Source organism: Cervus elaphus, chromosome 25 (assembly GCF_910594005.1).
Source record: "Cervus elaphus chromosome 25, mCerEla1.1, whole genome shotgun sequence".
Lineage (NCBI taxonomy): Eukaryota > Metazoa > Chordata > Mammalia > Artiodactyla > Cervidae > Cervus > Cervus elaphus.
The window spans coordinates 67,715,793-67,723,063 of record NC_057839.1 but is presented as its reverse complement, the minus strand read 5'-3'; the positions used below and the strand labels follow the sequence as shown (position 1 = coordinate 67,723,063).

General features: G+C 52.9%; 1 long non-coding RNA gene across 1 annotated transcript; it reads left to right on the top strand.

Annotated features, from left to right (window-relative positions):
• The first annotated feature begins 828 nt into the window (after positions 1 to 828).
• On the top strand, positions 829 to 4,317 carry LOC122683759. Its single transcript, XR_006337809.1, has 3 exons — positions 829 to 1,012; positions 1,416 to 1,667; positions 2,004 to 4,317. It is a non-coding gene; the product is annotated as an uncharacterized LOC122683759 (long non-coding RNA).
• Positions 4,318 to 7,271: the final 2,954 nt, after the last annotated feature.

The window sequence follows — 7,271 nt, the reverse complement described above, 5'->3', positions numbered from 1 at the left end:
TGGGTTGCCATGCCCTCCTCCAGCAGATCTTCCCCACCCAGGGATCAACCCAGCATGTCTTAAGTCTCTGGCATTGGCAGGATGGTTCTTTACCACTAGCACCACCTGGGAAGCCTTTATTGTCTGCATAGTTTGCCTTTTCTAGAATGTCGTAAGAGTCAGAATCATACAGGATTTAGCCCACTAATATTGGCTTATTTCACTTCGTAATGTGCACTTGTTTCCTCCATGTCTTTTCATAGACCCTGGTGCTGGGGAAGATTGAAGGCAGGAGGAGAAGGGGATGACAGAGGATGACATGGTTAGATGGCATCACTGACCTGATGGACATGAGTTTGAGCAAAGTCCAAGAGTTGGTGATGGGCAGGGAGGCCTGGTGTGCTGCAGTCCATGGGGTCTCAAAGAGTTGGACATGCCTGAGTGACTGAACTGAACTGATGTCTTTTCATGGCTTAAGGCGCATTTTTTAGTACTGAATAGTATTCCATTGACTGGATGGAGCGCAGTTTATCTATTTGTGCACCTACTGAAGGTCATCTGAGTTGCTCTCAAGTCTCAGCAAGTATGAACAAAGCTGCTACAAACACCCACGTTGCTGACATGCATTTTTCAGCTCATGTAGCTGAGTGTCATGGAGAACAACTGTGGAGTTCCTGGTTTTTAATCTGACTAACCTATATTTTTTAATCCAGATATTTGTTATTAATCACTCATTTGTTAATTAGTGATTAGTTAACTGTTAATTGATCACTTATTAATTCTTTCCACAACGAGACCTGTTGAATAACTGCACAAGTGAGGCATGCTCTAGGTGCTGGGGTCCCAGAATGAATACAAAGTGCTTCTCCTCCACGACGCGCCAGTTCCAGCCGACTGAACCCATCAGCACACAGGCAGGTCATGCCAGGGGGTGACGAGAGCTCAGAAGACTGTCAGCCAAGCTGGTCTAGACAGCCTCCCCAGGCAGACCCTCTGCTTGGGGGAGCGGGGCTGCAGCAGAGAAGTGAATGAGGTAGGGGAGGGGGCCCACAGATGTTGAGGGGAAGAGCCTCTTGAAGGGGGTCGGAGGTGCCTGGAGCCGGTCGGGACACGTCTGGGAGGGGCGGGGGACAGTGAGAACACAGACACAGCAAGGTCGGGCCGTGACTTCACTCTTTCCTGGTCGGCTGGGGAATCTGAGACGACTCTTGTGTCAAAGCACTGCTGGGATGAGCAAACTGGGACAGGCGTGAGGGAGGGCGGAGGGCACGATGGGAGCCTGGGATGCAAACGCTTGGACTGCCCGGCTGCCCGCGAGCTGGACGTGCGGGAGAGAGGAGAGGAGGGAAGGGACCCCGCCGGCTCCGGGCCTGTAAGTGGGGAACACGCGGCAGGTAACCCGGCGGGACGGTCAGGGCGCCTCTCCCCTGCTGCAGGAGAGCGCACAGAGCCGGGGACCTGCTCCTGTGGAGTCCAGGCCAGCGGACCAGGCTGCGTGGAGTCGGCTGGGACTGGGAGCCAGGCAGACGGAGGGGTTCACCGCCCCGGGAGTGAACGCGGAGAGAGGGGAGGAGGTGGATCGCTCCAGGTCTGCCCACACTGACCCTGCAAGGGGCAGCCTGGGGGCCAGTGAGAGACTGCGGGGGAGCAGCCTGTGGGCATCCAGGGGAGAGGGTGTCTGCACCCCGGTAAGACCCCAGGGAAGGGGGAAGGGAGACCGGGGGGCTTCCAAGGGAGAGAGTGTCTGGACCCCAGTAAGATGCCAGTGAAGGGGGAAAGGGAGACCAGGGGACGTCCAGGGGAGAGAGTGTCTGGGCCCCGGTAAGACCCCAGGAAAGGGGGAAGGGAGACTGGGGGGCATCAAGGGGGGAGGGTGTCTGGGCTCCAGTAAGACACCAGTGAAGGGGGAAACAGTGACCAGCAGCTGCGTTAAGGAAAGCGGTGCAGGCTGAGGATGCTGACCTGAGACGTGCATCCTCTGTCTTAAAGAACTTGCTCCCTCACCTCCATGTTTTCCCTTCCAGCCACCAAGAAAATTAAAGACGCAACTTCCATGAGGTAGTGCAGCGGTTCTCAAAGAGGGGTGGTTTTGTACCCCCCACCTCCACCCGGGGGATGTGAGCAAGGTCTGGAGAGAGGTTTGGCGTTCACAACAGTGACACAGGGTGAGGGGCTACTGGCATCTGGAATACAGACTGGGGGTTGCTGTTTAATATCCTGAGGTGCACAGGAAGGCCCCCCACCACCGCTCTCCCGAATTACCCAGGCCCAGGGTTGCTGAAGTCGAAGCTCCAATACTTTGGCCACTTGATGCGAAGAGCCAACTCACTGGAAAAGACCGTGATGCTGGGAAAGAGTGAGGGTAGGAGGAGAAGGGGACAACAGAGGATGAGATGGTTGGATGGTGTCACCGACTCAATGGACATGAGTTTGAGCGAACTCTGGGAGATGGTGGTGGACAGGGAGGCCTGGCGGGCTGCAGTCCCTGGGTCACAGAGAGTTGGACACGACTCAGCAACTACACAAGAGAGCAGCTGGTGAGGCTGGGAACCCCTGACGTGGAGTGAGAATTTGCAGCGTGTGAGGTTGGCGCCCAGTGTCCCTCAGAGCAGGGCCCCCCTGGGACCCAGGCCTAGAGACAGGTTCACAGGGGCTTGAAGACACTTCCCGGGATGGGACCGAGGACAGCAAGGGGCAGTGTCATGTCAAACCTCGAGTGGGGCTCACCAGACCTCGTATTTAATAACCGAAGATGATGGTGAAGCAGTGTTGAACACACATGCTTTAGTTTAGCAGCGGTTCCGGTTATATTAGCAGGGATGGTCCCTTTAAACAGTGGCAAGGAGGGTGCTAAGAGCACGGGGGTCACGGGGATCCCAGGCATGACAGAAACAGGTCATTCCCAGAGTCGGTCCTCCGAGCGCTCAAGGATACAGGCCAGGCCAGCGGGGACCGCGAGGACCAAACCTCAGCTCAGAGCACAGACTCTGAAGAGGGCGGGAGGGAAGGCACCATCTCTGTCTCCATAAACCAGTGGAACATGGTTTGCAACAAATATTGGGGCAGAGGGTTTTATGTACCTGCTGGACCTACGGAGGTGCCGGCAGGACTCCAGTGTGAGGACTGAGCCAGCAGTGGAGGTGTGAAGGGCCGGGAGGAAAAGGGAGGCGCCCGGCAGCACGTTCAGTTGGCAGGACAGCCTCCCTGGGACCCTGGGGAAGCTGCGTCTCCGCACCGGCTTTGATTCCCATGAAGCTGAAAAAGGAAGCCTGTCTCAAAAGGAGCACCGCTACCTGCAGACCCTGCCCACCAGAGACCCTTCCCTCCTTCGGATCTGCCTGAAAGGATCAGGGGTCAGAAGGTGCCACGGGTGACCTGCGGTGACCTCTGTCTTCCCTTTCTCACCGTGGGGCCAGCCTTGCTGTCACCGGTGCTGGGACCCACCAGCAGCCTTGAAGGGCTAACAGGGAAGGCTATCCTTATCCAGAAATGCCCTGGTGGGTTTGCCCTGGTGACTCAGATGGCAAAGAATCTGCCTGCAGTGCAGGAGACCCGGGTTCGACCCCTGGGTCAGGAGGATCCCCTGGAGGAGGAGATGGCCACCCACTCCAGTATTCTTGCCTGGAGAATCCCATGGACAGAAAAGCCTGGAGAGCTACAGTCCATGGGGTCGCAGAGAATAGGACACGACTGAGCGACTATCATGACAGAGAACGGCCTCAACAGAGCTCCCTCGTTCTTGGACTGAGTGGTGGCTCTGAGACAGAGATAGGTCCCCAGGCTTCTTCCAGGAGAGAGCGCTTTGCTTCAGGTGACATGTGGAGGGCCGGGCGGAGCAGCTGCTGCAGCCTGCCAGGTCTCCCCTCCACAGGCCTCCTCCGAGCCATCCTCTCAGTGTGGCCCGGACCCCCAGGCTTCAGGGTTCATCTCTGCCGGGTCGGATTTGAGCCAGAGTCCTGTTCAGTCACTTGGACCAGAAGGCCCCACCCTGGGTATGGGACCCTGGAGACTTCTGATCATGTTCCCCATCTTCCATGTCCCCTACGAGAGGTCTGACCACCCTGCCTGCCTGCAGCAAGAGTCCTGTCAGGATGGTTTAGCCAGGACCCCCGCCCCCACCCCCCGAGGCTGGATGTTTTCTCTTAGAATCGTTCCACCCCCTGACCGCCCCCTCCCGCACCACCCTGCACCGTGGCTGCAAATCTCCACCTTCCCTCGTGGTCGCTGGCGCGGAGCCCAAGCCCTCTCTCCTGCTGCAAAACCCCGGCAGGGCTCCCTACAGCTGTCACCAGGGCATAAATAAAGGCTTTGCTGTTCTTTCTCAAGTGTCGGAAATAAGTTTCCTTTCTTTGACAGTTAGAACAACATTTTGAGCCGTCCTTCAGAATTTTCCTGGGGTCACCGTGCAGTTATTCTAGGGCTCCGTGGAGTCTTACAATCACAGCCATAGGAGACAGGAGTGAACCACAACATGGGTGGCTGAGACCACGTGCAACCAGGATCACCAAGGGCCTGGACAGACGGACGGACAGACAGGGAGGAGAGACCCCAGGCCTAGGATGAGAGTGTTTGGTGAAGCAAGAGGTCACCCACAACGTCTCTGGACCGGTTGGACTCTGGCGTCTTAGCACAGGAGGGAGGACCACCTGGTGCGCGGAGTCTGGGAGCAGGAGGACACAGTTCTGCACTCCAGGCTCGGGAGAAGGTGGACCACGGGGGAGGGAGGGGAGCTGGGGGCAGGTCTGGTTGGGGACTGGGAGGTGGCGGGGCCACTTTCTCAGCGTGCAACTCATTGTCAGACCGACCCTCACGCACAAGAGGCCCGCCCCTGTTTGAGGCTTTGCTGTTGCATCTTATAATTCATCAGAAGTTCTCAACAAGGGGTCTAGCATTTTCATCAGCTATCTGGCCCCCCAAACTGTGTAGATGATCCTGGGGCTGGAAGGGGACAGAAATTACTGGGTCTGCAGGGTAGGAACTTTCAGGAAGCAAATCCTGGAGACCACAGGAAGAGTCCGAGGTGACCAGGAGAGAGAGCTGCCAGATGTTCACAAAATACCTCACCCTCCCCTGGAGAGGGCTTTAGCAACCAGGGAAGTCCTTTAAAGTGCGCTTCATCTGTATCAGCTGTATCAGTTTTGCCTTGTATTCCAAATCACGCTTGTTTTAAAGCAAAAACCGGTTCTTCAGGTTTCTGTGTAAACTCGGTCTTCCAGGTTGATGTTCAGTGGCTCAGTTGTGTCCGACTCTGTGACCCCATGGACTGCACCACGCCAGGCCTCCCAGTCCTTCACCAACTCCCACAGCTTGCTCAAACTCTTGTCCATCCCATCTCGTCCTCTGTCCCCTCCTCCTCCCGTCTTCAATCTTTCCCAGCCTCAGGGTGTCTTCCAAAAACTGGTTCTTCAGGTTTCTGAGTAAACTCAACCTTCCAGGTAATACCCCTTGATTAATGAGCTGGGGCTTTGGGACTTCTCTGGTAGTCCAAAGGTTAAGAATCTGCCTTACAGTGCAGGGGACACAGGTTTGTTCCCTGGTCAGGAAGCTATGACCCCAGGTGCTGCAAAGCAAAGTAAATCTGCACACCAAAACTAAAGAATCTCTGTCCTGCAACAAAAGATCCTGCATGATGCAACGAAGATATCCTGTGCTGCAATTAAGACCCAATGCTGCCAAATACATAAATAGTTTAAAAAGAGAAGCAAAGGCATAGAGCCCCACCACTGACCCCCAAGGAAAACTCAAACATCCCTCCCCTCCCTGAAGGGATTGTTCCAGAAGGGATTGTTGTTGTTGTTCAATCATTCAGTCATGTTTGACTCTCTACAACCCCATAGACTGCAAAACTGCTACCGTCCTTCACCGTCTCCCCGAGTTTGCTCAACTCATATCCATTGAGTTGCTGATGCCGTCCAACCATCTCATCCTCTGTCGTCCCCTTCTCCTCCCGCCTTCAATCTTTCCCAGCATCAGGGTCTTTTCTGATGAGTTGGCTCTTTTCATCAGGTGGCCAGAGTATTGCGAGTAAGTCATAAACAGGACTGGAAATTCCATTTGGGTCTAAAACACATACAGGGAAAGACAGACATCTTGTGGGCTTATGTCAGCATTACATCACAGATGCAGAAACTAACACAACTTAATTAGATAACACCACTGAACTGTAGACTGCTAGAGTTGCACGTTATTCCATAACACACCTCTCAGAATTTTAAAAGACAGAAGAAACATAGTTTATTTTGCTTATGGGTAAATGCAGCAGGTGAAAAGAATAGCTCTCCATGAAGCAAAATAGCAGAATATTCAAAGAACAAACAGCTTTCCATTTTGAGTTCTTGTATATAAGAACTTGAGTTCTTGATATAAGCCTTGACTTCTAGACAAAACCTGTTAGCCATTTCAGTGGAATCATGTTAATAAATTAAACAATCAACTTAATTAACCTTTAAATTATGTTATTCTTCAAGGTATTAACTTTGAGAAGTTACCAAGGATATGGGGGGTAATGATGAGGGTGTGGGGCAAGAATTGAGATTATAGCTGGATTCTCTAAACAGCTGCCTGGACTCCAGGCACAGGGGTCCCCAAAATCAGAACCAGAATCTAGACATCACTTCAGGTCTTAGGACAGTCTGACAGAAAAACAATTTTCCTTGGAAGCTTGATCAAAATTTTAAAATTGCTAAAAAAAAAAAAAACAAAAACCCAAACCAAACCTCTTCTTTTTTTTTTTTATTATTTTTTTAATGTGGGTTGGATGGAGATATCTATTTTCCAAACTAGGTAACACCATCATTAAACTGTGAATACCTCTTCACTGTATTGTAGAGCCTATGGGCTTGGCCCTGTCCTTTTCATTTTACCCTTAAATTACAGCTACTCCTCTGCAAGGAAATAGCAGCTCAAACAGATCACTTGCTTGAGAGTTTAAAGCCGGGTGTGTGGCTCCAAAGCCATTGCTCCTCGTTTTCTGCAACGCAGACACATGCTTGTTTGTGTCCATCACAATGCTGCTGTTGCTCAGTCGCTAAGTCATGTCCAACTCTTTGAGACCCCTGGACTGCATCACGCCAGGCTTCCCTGTCCTTCACTATCTCCCCGAGTTTGCTCAAACTCATGTCTATTGAGTTGGTGATGCCATCCTACCATCTCATCCTCTGCTGTCCACTTCTCCTCCCGCCTTCAATCTTTCCCAGCATTAGGGTCTTTTCCAATGAGTGGACTCTTCACATCAGGTGGCTAAAGTATAACACAGTAGGTGTGGCCATTCTTATGGGACAGGAAAAATGTCA